General features: G+C 31.8%; 1 protein-coding gene and 1 long non-coding RNA gene across 11 annotated transcripts in view; one reads left to right on the top strand and one right to left on the bottom strand.

Moving 5' to 3' along the window:
* Window positions 1-16,873, bottom strand: part of LOC140670899 (uncharacterized) — an 81,490-nt gene that overhangs the window by 27,367 nt on the left and 37,250 nt on the right. Inside the window, exon 4 of the long non-coding RNA XR_012047644.1 lies at window positions 833-911. This is a non-coding gene — a long non-coding RNA (uncharacterized lncRNA). The remainder of the gene's footprint in view (window positions 1-832; window positions 912-16,873) is intronic.
* Window positions 1-16,873, top strand: part of Rhogap100f (Rho GTPase activating protein at 100F) — a 69,445-nt gene that overhangs the window by 25,341 nt on the left and 27,231 nt on the right. The window lies entirely within an intron of this gene.

Raw genomic sequence — 16,873 nt, forward strand, 5'->3', positions numbered from 1 at the left:
GTTTAAGGCACAAAAAGTTAAATTATGTAAACTTGATTTTACTGTCGTGAGAAATAAAGAAACAAAGAATTGTGGATGTTTATGTTGCGGATATTGTGTTATGTCGGATATGATTATGTATGCACGAATGCAGAAATAATCATCACTGAAGCGGAAAATTGTTAATTCGTCAGTGTATTGCACGCAGTTGGTAGCTTTATTATCATGATTAATTTTTTTCTTATATTTATTCATGACCGCATAATAAAAATTTTTATAAACTTTTATTGATTTTCTCATATATTTTAATTTTAGTTTATATAATATTATATTAAATTACGCGGCCACTTTGCGCTAATTATGATCCCTGACGAGGCCCTTACCAACGGGCAATAATATAACGATAACAATTACGACGTACAGATTGGCCAGAAGTTCTGGACATGTTTGACATAGACAGTCGTACGAATGCCAACTATGTGTGCAACTGGCTATCGACTTTGGCAACCGTCAATCGATCTTCCGACAACAGTCTATAACCTTTAGTCGAGGCATTTCGAGAGTTTGCTTTACATTACTTATAAACCGAGTATGTGAGGGATGTAAGATAAATGCATGAGGAGAAAATGAAAAGAGTTTTAGAAAGGTTTCACCTAGTTTAAACTATAGAAATTTGAACAAATCGAGATTCAAAATTTCGAATACGTATTCGAGAATTCGAATGCTCAAATTTCGAATTTTACTAAATTCTTGCTAAAAATTTCAAGTATATCTGACATTTTAAGGTCGTTAGAACGTTGTGGAAAAATCAGATGACAAATTTCTCAATTCAAGAACAAAACAGATTACTCACTCAACGTTGACTTGTACATCATGGGATTTTGAAGTGAAATCATCTATTCTATGCGATGCATAATCCACGATAGAAACTTCTGCAAAAAAAAAAAAAAATATATATATATATATATATATATATATATATATATTCATATTAATACATATTTATGTGTATACGCATAACTATACATTATCAAAACATATCTTGTTTTTTATATATGTAGAGAAATGCATTATTAATATATGTATTTTGTTTTGAAAATTTACTCGTATGTGTATTAATACAATAATACGTATTTATACAGTATATAAAAAATTCATAATATTCAAAAGCGAAATATTTTGTCGCAAATTTTGATTTACAGCGTCGACATAATGTTCGCAATATTTTGTATTATTTACATAGGGGGATAAGGAACGACCTTTTTATACGAGAGATAGATGTGAGAAAATGGTTGATGCAAACGGTGAGAGGGTGCGACGTTTCTCTGAGCGGAAACCTCATACCTAGAGGTCGATCGCCGTGAAATCGTTATTATGCCATCATGATTTTACAAGAATACTCATGTCTGACCCACATTTTCCCACCTGTCAGCACCAGGCTTTTCCATTTATTATTGTTAGATTCTGGCAATTGTGAAATTATACTATTTGAAAAAGATCGGGTATCATTTACTAGGATTCACACAAATAATGGACGTATCAAAACTGTCTCCATATTTTCTCTTTCATTTCTCTATACATCTTCGTGTCGTTATAATAATATTCAATAAAATCTGTTTAAAACATTGCAGTCACTTTATTCAATTTAACAGTGCATTCGAGATTTAAAAATTAAGTGCAAATTAATACCATACTATTTTTTAAAAAAAGTTATTGACACCACAATAGATAAACAGAAACATTACTAAAATAATTTTATTTATTGTGCAAGAAATTCATATACGTTAAGTTTGTAATAAAAAAAATTTCAATGTAAAATAAATAATAATATTGTATGTTTCTTATTTTGAATCAGTTTCAAAAATTCTGACAATTTTTAACACATATAAATGATAAATTTGTAGAATTCCAGGCTAAAGTATTTTGTTTAAATTTTTAAAAAATTTTCTTTCAAGCAGAAAAAGCATCTACAACTGTACGCGCTTCCTGGATAGGATATTTGTGGATTACATCATGATAGCACAAAGAAAAGGAATTGATCGACAAGAAATGTCGATACTAAATGCATAATTTATAAGAAGCAAAGAGAAGAAAAATATCCGCGTTTTGAGTTTCCGCTGCTTCAATTGAGCAATCTTGATCGACATTTCACTTCTGTTGCATTACTTTAAAAATATTTGTTTTTACGATATTAATAAATTAATTTGGAAATTACGTTGCATAAATATTATAGAAGGATACAAATTTCACATAAGAGACAACAGTTGTTATAAAACAGCGTGTATCCTAAAATAATTAATATTTAAAAAACTAATTATTGTGCACACATTTTTATTTGATTTTTAAACAAATATTTAGTAAAATAGATTATATAATTATTGAAAAAGTATTCTTCTCAAGCTTTTGAAAAAGATGATAAGTAAAAAGATTTCTAATTCTTTATATAAAACTGTTGAGTAATATAAAAAAATGTTACTATATAGGCATTTTAAATACTTTTAAGTAAAGATAATAACGGAAAGGTAAAATGTGTGGAATATTTATATATAATGAACGCAAATAATTATGTATAAAATATATGTAATTTACATTACACAACAGCTTAAGTATATACATATAATTCTGTAAGCAAAAGAGAAATTAATTTTATAATTAATGCAAATAATTTGTAAATTGCTTATTTCACAGTCACAGTTATTTGTCATCCCCAGACGTCTTTTTGAACTTCTTTTGTCTCTTGTTAATTCTTCGTTGCTTCTTCCATGTCACTCACATTCACTCGCGAAAACACAGTTAATTACGAGCAAAAATACGATTTTATCCGATACTATGCATGGCACTTCCATTAATTATTTATGTATTTTATCATTTTGCGATGAAAGAAAACAGTACGAAAAAACTATACGATCTGTTTGATATTCAAAAATCGTGCGACCAAAAAATCAATTTAATACCTACGCGTAATATCACGCAAGTCGAAATAATGACTAATTAAGATGCGATAAACCGACTGAAAATACGCAATCAACATTCAATACAGCATACATAATATATTTACAATGTATAAATCTTACAAAATGCACATATTAATAATAAATAATCGATATATAATATAATACTTTCCCGTTAATCTTTTAAATTGAATTAATTTCTGATTAACGCAATAATACAAGATTTCATCAAAGATCAATAAATATTTCATTGATCATTGTAAGAAAATTTTATTGAAAAATCAGTAATAATCATGCGAGATGTTTTCGCAAGATGGCAGACTTTTTTTATGTATTTTAGATTGCTTTGGTTTGGAGGAAGCATTATATACATTAATCAATCGCGTGAATCGATAATTGTTAATTTTATTAAAAGAGAGAAAAAGGTAATATTGCGATGGTAATTATTTAATTCAATTAATTCAAATGGAGATTTGTCTATTAATAATACGTACATTTCATAATATTTGTATGCTGTAAATATATTATATTCGTAATGGTAAATTTTGATTCTATATTTTCTATTGGTTTATGGCATCTTTATTAGCCATTAACTCAAATTGCATAATATTGTGCAATGTGTATTAGATTTAATTTAGCTGCATTAGTTTCGCGACTGCCAAATTGATTTTAATTTGCGTATTGTTTTCTATTGTTGCAATATAATAAAGTGCCGTGCAAAACATTGCGCGTCTATCGAAATCTACTCGTAATTGACATGTTGACGTTGTGCGAATGTATTGTGCCATAAAATAGCAGACTGTATAAAAGAAAAGGAGAAAGCCAAAACGGTGACATCGATGCAACCATAAAGTTAAATTTTATAAATTATTTAATATTATCATATAGTTGTCAAATTGATTGCTCCGCAAAAGAAATTCGATAGTTTATGAATTATATATAAGATGAATTTTAAGTATTGCATAGCATAGCATGTGACATAATATCTAATAAAAAGTCACATTTGTTTAAACATTTTCACCCTTAGATTTTTGTCCAAAAAAATCCAAATAAATTGTTTGGCCAAAAAATGAGCGGACATTTTTCTTATTCAAGAAAATGAGAGAATTTTGGATAAAAATATATACTTTTATGTGTGAATTTTAACATTTTCATTTTTTTTATTTAAATTGTCTGCTTTCACAATGGAAACATTGCTTTGATCGGTGCGCGCTTCTTTGGCATCTAGCCCATCAAATAAATCCCTTTGTCGCTCGAAGTAGAATAAATCGATCGGTATCAAAAGCCGACGTGCCGTATACATATTTCTGTCGGTTTAATTTACGAATGAAAAAAAAAAAATATATATATATATATATATATATATTGTTTTTAAAGAATGTCATAAAATCATTGATACATAAAAATACACAGTAAAAAATTGTGCGTCCATATGTTAAAATTTTTTTGTGCGTTACTACGTTTTGATTACTACTTCAATGTAAAATCAACGTACAGCTGATGTGTTATTATTTTAATAACATTTTCATGTGTTACATTTATGTCAATTTCATAACTTAATACTTTGTGTATGTCTTTTAGAAATGGGATATTATTTTGAGTGCTTTTAACACATCATTAACAATCATTTCAAACAATCAACATGTTGCAAAATCAATTTAACATTCTAAGAAAAGTTAAAATAAATTTTCGAGCAATCATGAACTTCAAAATGTTTTATTAACATTTCTTACGAGTTATTGAAACCACTCCTTTATGTAGTTTTTAATTAATTTGTATGTTATTTTCACATCACATTTAAAGTCACCATAACAAAAATAAATGTAAAGTTTTGTGTCAATTACATAACATTTCGAATTTGTCAATAAGTAGCACACAATAAATGAATTATTTGAACTTAAAATTCAGAGTGGACTTTCTGGGACATGTAAAAAATGTTAAAATTAACATTTTATTTTTTACTGTGTACGAAAAAGATGAATTAAATATATTGTATCTTTTTCTATTCTCTACATATTTTTGCTAACCAAAAAAATTGCAAAAAAGCTTACGCAACGAGAAACGAGTGAATACGTCTTTTTAAAATATACTGTCAACTTTAGGATTAAGGGGATCCAAAAGTTGTTTTATATTATCGACCAAAATTTAACAGCTAACATGATAATATATTTGCTTAATATAAAAGTTTTGCAATTTATATACACAAAATAGGATAGGTTTCTGCTAGGAATTGCATGAAAAAATATTTGTAAACTTTTAGAAATGACGTCTGACGTGACAGTTTGTGTTTCAACCTCGCACACTCACAGATGCGCGAGAGTAATTTTTGACAGATTTTGAAAATCTTTTTTACTAGGCTTCTAAAGTCGTTTCTAAAAGTTTACTAATATTCTGTTATGTTATTCCAAACGCGGACGCTACATCTCTTGCACAAACGTACTGTAGAACTTTTTATATTAAATAAATATTGTTAGGACGTAACTGTCATCTTTTAATTTTTTATCATTGTTATATGAAATTATTAGTCCCTGCGTGTTTATAAGTGCTTTAATTGTGGAGAAGGATTTATCAATCCTTGTGTGGGCAAAAAAGAGATTTTCAAAATCTGTAATTCATGTTCTGTCGGTAATTTTGGATCTCCTTAATAATTGTGATTTTCTCTTGGTTTAAAATGTTTCTAGTTGCGATGTCACGTCTGTCTTGATACTACGAAAACTATATACGAAAGAATCACCGTTTCGCGATGTGTACTGGCTGCTCTATAAATATGAGAAAAGATGCACTACTCGAATTTGAATATTTCCCTTTTATTGGATCCCTTTATAACGAAAAGCTTTCACCGGCGCCTTTTGAATTTCAATTCTTCGCCGTGTTTCCGCCTCGAAGTAGAATAAACCGATCTATGTGTAACGAGCGTCGAGTCGGACGGATAGATGGATACTCGCATATTTGCCTTTCAATACGATTATACGTGTACTTCGCGTTCGAGTGGCCCGGACATAGGGGTAATATAAGTCACGCGTTTCTCTCTTCACTTTCACGGATAAAGTCTAGTCGAAGAGCGTTATTCGATTCCTATGGCGATGTCTTCCGAGTGACCGACTCGATTTTGCCGTTTTTCTCAGGAGGAGTCAGAGACCTTTTTCTCGACCTGCGCGAAAGCTCTCTCCCCCTCTCTTTCTCTGTCTTTTATCGAAATGTCAGTATTTGCACGTGTCGCAAGATTGTGGAAAGACAGACGGTGTACATGCATGCGCCCACGCACGACCGATCGATCCCCTTGCATATTTTATAAACTGGTACACGGTAAAATTCAGACAAGTGACATCGTTAGACAGGGATTTAGGGTTCATATTGTGGTTAACCGAGAAACTATGGTTTAATCTGCGCCAGGCAAGAAAGAAGAGTCGCTACGATCTTTTATATATATTTTACACAGTTAGAATAGAAAAAGAAATTAATAAAACAAAGCAAAAAAGATGTGGCTATATAAGATTTAATGTACATTTTACTTGTACCATTTTGTACAGTTTTATTGGATATAAAATATAACAAAATTTATTTCATAATTGACACTAAAAAATTTCAAACCCTTTAAAAATTTGTTTTATAAAATATTTTAAATGTTAACTAGTCTTGCAAGATAAATAGACTTTCTCAAATTTAAAGCTTAATAAATTGTTTGCAGAATAATTTTAAAAAATTATTGTACATGCATGCGCGCGCGCGAGTATGTGTATGTATATATATTGTACAATCATTTGATAGATATTTTATACATAAAATACAGAGAAAAATAAAAAGATAAAAGAGAGAGAGAGAGAGCGACTCTTTGATGAGAACCATGTCTCCGGAGAATATTTACGGCTAACGATATCCTCGAGGATACGGCAATCGAAGTAAACAGCGGAATCGATGAGTTGTGGCTTTCCGCTCTTCGAGAATTTCAAGACAAAGTTTCTCGTTTGCGGCGGCGATCCGTCGCGCAAATAATCGTATGTCGCGTGTCGGAGAAAATAGAACTCTGTTATATTGTGGGAAAAGAAAAAAAAAAAGAAAGAGAGAGGAGGATAAGCGAAGGCGGAAGAGTACTTGAGCCCGATTTCTTTTCCTCTTCAATTACGGCTCTCTCGTCGCTTTTGGCAAACTTGTCAAGACTACTGCCAAGACGGTTGGCAATTCGCAAACTCGACCGAGCGTGTTATTAAATTATGAAACATCGTATCGCGCGAGGCTCCGTCGTATCGCGCGCGGGCGGGCGCGCGGGATCGGAAGGTTACTGGCAATTTACTTTGCTAATTGCAAAAGTTGGAGCGGCCAGGTGCCGTTCCGCTCCTGCTCCTGCTCCTCGAGTCGTCGTCGATCCTGAAAATGTCGTACGTTCCGCGCGCCCGCATAACCGCGCCGTACGCGACTTCATGTCGGCCGCATAACTCACCTACAGCGTCCTTCATTAATGGCATCCTTAATGGTGTTGCGCAATGAATACCGTCTACCAAATCTCTCTCTCTCTCTCTCTTTTTCTTCATGTAAATTCTTCCGTGTACGTTTTATCAGCACCTTCTTAAAAACGATTAAAAACATACTGTTGAAGTCTTTTATAAAATATCTGAAAATTACCGAGGAAATTGTATTTTAAATCATTATTTTTGCATAGAAAAAAAGAATATTCTTACTTTGACAATATTTTTAGTTTCAAAATGTAAATCTTGAAATGAGATTATATTGCGTTAAATAAAGAAAATTTGCTTGGATGAAATTGTATTTTAAATAATTATTTTTATTATACGCGAAGGAATTATAAACGGATTTTTATGCTTATAAATTTATATGCATTTCATGTAATATATTTTAGATGAAAAATCAAATTATACGTCGCATCAGATTATAAATAAACTTCTGTTCCGTTTTCTGCGAATTACTGCGTAGATCGTTTAAAATGGAATATCAAATAATTTTACATTTACCTTGGGGCTTAACGTTATTGATTACCGATATTATATAATTATTACATAATATAATTATTATTTTTTTTTAACAACAGAAATTATTTTAAAAAGCAAGTATGCAAAAGATGGCATGTGTTTCTCTTTAGTAGTTGCGGACACGGTTTGAAGTATTAATTTTGCTAAATTTCGTTTATCTGATAAAGCAGAGAGAGAGAGAGAGAGAGAGAGAGAGAGAGAGAGAGAGAGAGCGCTTCTGGTTAATTTTCTAGCAAACTGGGTCAATCTCGTTTCGCATTTTATTTATAATAATTAGATTATTTTTTCATAATTTCTTTTGCTCCAATATAATAATACACATTTACACGCATGTACACATATGTATAGTAGGGATATATTATAATAGCAAAAAGTGGGATAGTGCTTTCATTAATAAGCAGTATTATACTTGAGAGTACATCGACTCAGTACAGGTAGAAATATGAGAAAGTGCTGTAAAGTATATATAGAGCCTCGCGGAGAACGTGCATATAGAAGTGTCTAGAGAATTTTAAATTTTAAATATTTAATTTCAAATTATTTGACAAATAAATGCCATATATATATATTTGCCTTAATTTATATTAACTAATTTTAATTTTTTTAATGAAAAAAAAAACTTTTACTTAAACTTTATATATATATGTATATATAAGTTAAGTAAAATTCATTTTCGTTCACTTAAAAATTAAGGTTATTTAATATACATTGACGAGAATAATTTTTATAATATTTAACTTTAAATTATTTAAATCTTACTTATTGTTAGTCCACACATATACGAAAGAATTTCATATTTACTAGTTCATAAATTATACATTATCTGCTTTTTGAGTGTCATGAAAAAAAATCGATTATACTAAAAAAAATGATCTTGCAACTTCAAGAAAAATTTTCTAGGTGTAAAAAATTCACTGAAACAGATAAATTATTAGCAACGACTGTGATACTGCATATATTTTGCACTTAATCGATTTAAATGACAGAGACAGAATTTATATCCGTACTATTAGTGTAATTTAGACGGAAAATTTGTCTGTGATGCCTATAAGGCTTATTGTCAAAGACAATTATATTTGTGATTAATATTTGCCAATGGGATCTAAATTTTCTAGAGGTATTGCTAGAATATTGCTGCTATAAATTCGATACGTGACAAACGATATTCTAACAGATACAAAAAATAGCGATAAATTTGAAGACTGAGCCATCTAGAAATCTATCTAAATATATTAGCAAAATATTTTGTTGAGTGTAAAAATTGGTAAAAATTTCGTTATAGCATAGACACGAATTTCAAGCCATCCTGTATGCACATATATATATATATATATATATATATACATACGTAGGCGCTATTGCATTTGCACGTGCTTAATATTTCGACATTGCATATAAATAAGAAGTTTCCATTGCGCATACACGCGGTCAGAGAGTTGCGATGTGTTATATTCAAATATATAAAATTCTTTGCACGTCGCTGCGCGTCGTTATGTTTTCATACAAGGCAGTTGCGATATACACACTCTACAGATGGAATAACATAAGAAGTGGGAAAATATTTGTGGGTCGTGTGTGCGTTGTGAGAAAATCAAGCTGAGAATGTGCATATGCGTGGCAACGGTATCCGCTGTGTGCGAGTCGAATATTACGACATATATGACGTCATGCGGTTGCGTTGAAGCGCAATATTCGTACCACTACACGCGCTTGCACGCACGCACGCACACGTATACACACACAAAACACACACACACACATATATATATGTCAGTACCATGATGCCTGTGCACATATGGGACACGGCAAATATAGTTGCGGCGGAAATTAGTTTGACGGAGCAGAGCTTCCGAAGGTATGTCCCGAAAAATAGCTGTCTATTATGAAAACTGATTTTATGCAACAATGCGTAAATCCTGGATGGTAAAATCTATTAATTAATTTAATTATCTAAAATTATAAATGTATTATTTATATATATATATATATATATATATATATTTATCTTTATTTTGTTATTCACAGCATGGTGCAAATTCTCTTGTGTAATGTAAATATTCATCAAACAATGTGTCTTACAGAAAAAATAAGACTAATAGAGAAAGAGAGATTGTTTTTCCAAAAACACAAGTCAAAATTCGATACTTCAAAAACATCTTTGACAATTAAAAATTTTTAAATAAAATAAAATTTAATTTCTCTCCTATTAAACTTTATTTTAATAAATTATTCTCTATCTTCTCCGGTTATTTAATAAGATAGAAAATAATTATTAAATTTTTTTAATATATTTAAGAAATTTATTTATTTATTTTAATTAAGAATACAAATATTTAAAAAAAAAAAAAAAATTTAAAGCGTGCAAATTTTTCATCAAAATTTGATATAGAAATATCAGTATATTATACTATTATCCATATTAAATTTAAAATCCATATTAAACATTTCTTCATTTACACATTCATTGATTTTTAGAATGAATGTGTCAGATGGGAAATTAACGTACTTTTATTTTGTCAATTTAAATGACCTATATCGCTGCACCGTACGATGTCATGTCGTTTTATTGGAGACCGTATAAAACAATGCGCGTTTCTATATATTTCCATTTAAATTCTCTTTCGGCCCTCCTCTATAAAACGATCGCGATGCAATAACACAATCATAGAGAAGGTGCGATGCATAAAAAGCGGTCGATCACTCGTTTTAGCGCGACTAACCGCAATAACTGTCACGTCGATTTCCGTTTGCGTTATATTCGTATCACTTACATAGATTTACCAGATAATTTACTTAAACCGTGCAAAATATACAGATAATAATAGAAACTTAGCTATGTGAAGCACAAAAAAATAATCGTATATTTTAGAAAGAATGTTACAATCGTTATTTAAATTTCCAAAAATACAATTACTCTTGTCATTAATGCTGTATTATTCTATCGAATTTCTATTGAATGTACTACATTCTGTATAAATAATGTATTTGCAGTGTTCTTTATTTCACGGTAGAATTTAATTCTTTAAATATTAACAATTTCATTTTAATTTTTATTTTAACATAGTAATCCGGTAAATTTATTTCATGTGTACTATATATATATATATATATATATATATATAAGATAAACAATAATTATACTTATGTATTTACAATAGTTATATATAGCTTCAGAGTTAAAAAAATATTAACAAAGCATGCAATTTGCATTTATATATATTGTATTGTATATTCGGAGAATAAAAATATTGCGGAATAATCTCTTTATTGCATCTATCGCGAATTATTCGTCGATCGCTTTTAGCTTATTCTTTTTCAAAACACTTATCCATGTTTTGGATTTTTGAAATCGATATATTTCGACAATCTACATTTGTTACTGTCCCATAAGCTGTACCGCACCTCTGCTCTGGCATGTTGTTGCAATTTATAGTGGCTTTTTGTCCCCTTGAATCACGCGACCCTCCGCTCTAAAATGTTCGCCACATTTAAGTCACGTACCCTCGATGTTACACACGAAGCTACAGCCGGTAGTAGCTCGATTGCAACCCAGTCTCGGTTAACTTAATCGTGATTGAAGTCTTGGTTATCGTGCAGTCGCGCCGGACGGTCGGATAAGTCAATAGGACCATTTGCGGGCCAAATTGTAACCAGGAACAATTGTAACACTAGTGATAATTGAAATCCTTAGCGGTCGTATACGTCGAAAGAAGGCAGTTTAATTGAGTAACTGTGCAATGTACATATATCGCATTCTTTATGCAAGATGCAAGGACACTGAAATGTAAATATTTTAAATTTTATTGAAATTGCAATCTGATTCGCGCAGTTCCAATCGAGAGATTTCTAATTGAAAGATTAGATAGGTAATATGAAAAATTTAATTAATAAGAATTTATAAAAATTTAATTGAAGGATTGGATTTTCGAATTTTTGAGTTTAAAAAATTCTGAGGTATGAATTTTGAAAGTCTGCAGTGGGAATGTTGAACTTTAATGTTGTAAACTTTCGGTTTTTCGAATTTGGATTTTGGATTCTGCAATTTAGAACTTGAAATTATGATTTTGAATTGAGAATTCGAATTCGAATTTTAAGCTTAATTTTAATTTTAATTTTGATTTTGATTTTTTAAGTTTTAATTTTAAGTTTAAGTTTAATTGGAATTTCTGATTTTAATTTGGATTTTGATTTTAACTTAAAATTCTGGATAAAAATAGATTGACAAGTTTGATTTCGAGGAATTATAGATTATATAGTTTATGTATGTATATGTTTGTATATATATAGATATTTATATATATATATATATATATATATTTAATGTTTATATATATATATATATATATATATATATATATATATATATATATATATGTATTATATTTATTATATTTTCTATATTTTATGAAATTACTTTATTCATTTCAGTTTAGTTTATTTTATTTTATGAGATATATTTATGGATATTTATAAATTATATTTGGTAGAATTAATAAGCGTACTCATGGTTTATAGAATTCAAGATATAAAATGGTTATATGTAAATACGTAAAACATGTAAGGTGAAAGCCATCTTAAGCCGAAAGGCACGGATTAAGAATAAATCAAAATAAATATAAAAATTTAATTAATAATAAAATTTGATTTTACTTTTTTGTAAACTTTTAAATAGTAATAGTGAATCTTTCCGGTTTAGTATCGCGCATTTCTTAACAAAAATGGACCGGATCGGTAAATTACAATTTGTAATAAATAATATTGCATATTCTACGCTGTGAGACTCGCGAAATTATCGATCATCTATTGCCTAGTACCTAACCATATACACCAAGAGAATCGTGAAAGAAAGATGAGACGCGATTTCGCGAGGAACTTGGTCATTCGCGTCGCGCCCGCACATGTATAATATTATTTCCTCTTATGTGCCTGTATTATATTCTCATCGTGTGCAGACACATAAAACTCACACCGGCTCACATCGATCAGGCGGTGGACACACACGCATATAGAAGCCGCAGAGGGTGGTAGCGTGCGCGGTCAAGAGCCGGGAGCCGGGAGCCGGGCGTGCACACGCGCGAATTCGCTTCCACCCGTTCTCCTCGGGACTCTCGGTACTCGGGACTCGGGACTCGGGACTCGGCACCGCAAAACGCAGGCGCGTCCAACGGATATCGTATCGCAGGATGCACAATGTCGTACCCCCACCCCCTCTTCTCTTTCGTTCGCGTCCCTTTCCTCTTCGCACCTTTTCGCGTATATATATATATATATATACCGTGCGGGTCCTCTCTTTCTCATTCACTCCTGCCCTTTCTCCCTCGTTTTGCATTCGTCTCTTTTCTCCCCTTTCACCCTCAAATCATTCCGCTCACCAGGGGGAACCCCCCCTCCTCCTCCTCCTCCTCCTCCTCGTTCTCCACCTCGCGCAGACCGCTGATAACGAACGTGCGTACGCCTGCGTACACGTCGTATTACTCTACTTACTATATGTATGTACTACGCTTTACTACTGACTCGTACTACTACGAGCAGTGGCGTATCGATGACCTTCTGCCCCGATCTTTGCCCCCGAGAGCTATCGCGAGATTTCTTTCGGGAAATTTTCAAAAGAACGCGCTTCGCAGTGATACGATTTATGCATGCTATTTCCTCCGCGCTTCCTCCTCTCCAAGTTACCACATTACATGACGCACATTGAATTTCAATGGCGCGTTGTTACGTGCATCAATTTTCTTTATTAGCTTTTCCCATCTATTCTCTATTTATTTTATTGTCTAATTTCTTCTTTTTTTTCTTTTAATCAGGAATGCCGGACAAAGAAGGCCTGTTTTAATTACATCTTTAGTTGCACAATTGATAATTAATTGAATTTTAATTGTCGTGAAAATTAAAATAAATAACTGAACTGGATAGATCGAGTTGAATTTTGAAGCAAGATTTAGAAACATTGAAAAGAGTAAACGAAAATCGATTTTTTCTTTTTTTTTTGAGATTTTTTATTTTTAAGAGAATCTAGGTTGACCAACGAAAATTCACTGTTCAAGATATTCGTACTAAATTGAAATAGAGGCTGGATAAATTGGTCACTACGGATTCAATTTCATTGGGACATATTTCTGGATTGTGTGGGCCAGCCTTTGTCCTTATTCTTCATTCTTAACTCCTCAAGTAAAAGTTCATTTTCTGCTTCGCTGCGGGGATAATTTTTTTTTCGAGTTCTCTCAAAGTGCGAATCGGAGAGTAATTTACTTAAGGAACACCAAAACTAATGAAGCATGCAAATTCGATAATAAAATCTGAATCAAATTATTTTTCTAACTTATAAATTATATTTTTCATTTTCTATTTTCTCGGCGAATAAAAAAATATGAATTATGTAATTTATATATTGTATTTCTAAAATGTAGTTTTTTCCAAGAATTTTTCAAAAACGCATTACGTAAAGTTTTGCAGAAAGAGTGTAACTAACGCAGATCGTATTGCAGTTTTCACTCGATGGATTTAAAATTTTATATTCATTTTATTTGAAAAATAAAAATGAGCTCTATATATATATATATATATATATATATATATATTTAAGGCTGTGAATAAATCTCAGTGCAATTCTGAAATGCATTTCTCGATTACGATCTTTTTATCCTTTTATGTCAGAATGATTAAATTTCACATGTTTTTGATTAAAAATATTAATATTTCTTACATCTCGAAATATCTCGAAATATATACCTACTCGATTATTTGGATTTGTGTCGGAAGTAAAGATATCCAATGCGGTACCAGATACACTGTGTGCGCAAAACTCGTAGAACTTTCTATCCCGAGTGGTAACGCGAAACACACGCGAAAGCGAAGCACGAATTTAGTAGCCGTTGTCAAAAGTTGCACAATATCCATGCTGCCACTTTGCCAGCGAGTAACTCGACAGTACGAGAGTTCGGCGAGCGTATAGGTCGGGAAACATTAAATTCAGAGTCCCTTCCATGAAACAAATTATCACTGACTATGCAAGGACGCATCCTATATACAGGGGTGACGTAAATTTGCGGGAATGCTCGATGGGCCACGTTTACACTGGTGTTTACAATTATATCTGGCGGGATATTAAGAGCTAATGCATAACCATAATAGGGCAAGGCCCCTATATGAATGATGCCTTCTTGACCATTATTCTCACCCTTTTCTTTATTATCGGAAGAAACGTGAATTAGAGAATAGAAAAATGTAATTTAATTTGGCACAGTATTTAATTAAAATTTCTATATTAATACGATTAGATATATAAATCTATTATTTATTATTTATAATATAATTAAATCTGGAGCTTGATAATATAAAGGGCGAGATATTTTAATAAACTCCCGTACAAGACTATTGTGTAAGCTACAAATATGAGAAATTGGAAAATCAATTTTTTCCTCGCATTAATGATGCGGTATATCGTTAAAATATACTATACCTTTAACGATCCGGTATATCGTAAAAGGTATTTCCGCCTACTTTATAACGTAGGCAAGTGTATCAAGAGAAAGAGAGGAAAGAACGAAGGGTGTGTGTGTGTGAGAGAGAGAGAGAGAGAGAGAGAGAGAGCGAGAGAGAGAGAGAGAGAGAGAAAGGGAGGAAACTGAGGGTGGAAAAAGCGGATTAAATTGGAAGCGGAAAGAGAGAGTGTGTGTGTGTGTGTGTGTGTGTGTGTGTGTGTGTGTGTGTGTGCACGTTTGTGGAGCGCGGCACATTAATATATAATATACTGTCATTACAATATCTTTTGCCATCTTTGCATTACAACGTGATACCATTGCCACTACTATTACTATTGTTACAGTTATCCATTACATGATCAGTACTATTCGCATTTGGTGGGGGAAGAATTCGGGGTCGGTTGTCCATTCCCCTATCTCTCTTGTAATTGTCACGATGAGCATTCACATAGGTCACTAGATACGTAGGCGTAATAGTGGTGCCTGTGAGCGAGGAAATGAGAGGCTGATGACCCGACAAAGTAAGAGGAGAAAAGGGCAAATGTTGAATTGGCTCGCTGAAAGATTTTATTTTCTAGCGCATTTTCCAAGATCGCCACGAGTCAGATTATCCTAATGAGCATTAAAAGATTTTTCAAAAAATATTGGATTACAAGTTTTTTTTTTTTTTTATATTAGAGAAAAAGTCAGTTTAAATCGCATAGAGAGAAGACCGTTATCTTTCGATATATTTTTACTCAAAGATTTTATCGTTGCTATTATCAGTGAAATTTTAGCCGTATCAATTTTTATTTTATAACCTTTGATGTTCCCGACAATATAGAATTATTTCTCTGTAAGTGACATCGCGTTATTACGTTGGTTCTACATTCTTTCGAGTGAAATCAAATGGAATAACGTGATTAATATAATAATATTAAACAAAATTTCTAAATAAAAAAAAAAAAAAAAAAAAAAAAAGAAAAAAAAATCTTTTTTGCAAGATATTTCTCATATACAGTCCGACGTTTTTCTACGCTGATATCTTTGTCAAATTTGTTATTACATTTCGACGTTTACTCGCGTTGACAAATAACATAAAATTACTGTTTGTAAGTGGAAACGATATTAGCATTTAATGATTGCGATCGTAGCATTCAACGTTTTTTTTTCTCTCATTCAACATCGCTTCGCGTTTTCCACAAAGAGATGGCCCTCCAGCTGAAAAACGACTCGCATTATGTCAACGAGAGCACGATGATATAGACTACTTCGGAAAGTGCATTACCGGCGTTTCTCACGTTTGTCCTGCGCCCCAGGCTTATTTATCGCTCCAGGGGCGAGTCGCTAGCTTCGAGTCGCAGCTGCTGTCTGTAATGGAGTTGCGTACCATCGTCATACGTGAAGCAAGAAGTTGGCAGGATGGAGAAGTAGTAACCAACTCGAGAACAGATGTGACGGAAGGGTGAAGAACCTCGAGAAAAAGCAAATACTATGT

The sequence above is a fragment of the Anoplolepis gracilipes genome, chromosome 11 (genome assembly GCF_047496725.1).
Source record: "Anoplolepis gracilipes chromosome 11, ASM4749672v1, whole genome shotgun sequence".
Classification (NCBI taxonomy): domain Eukaryota; kingdom Metazoa; phylum Arthropoda; class Insecta; order Hymenoptera; family Formicidae; genus Anoplolepis; species Anoplolepis gracilipes.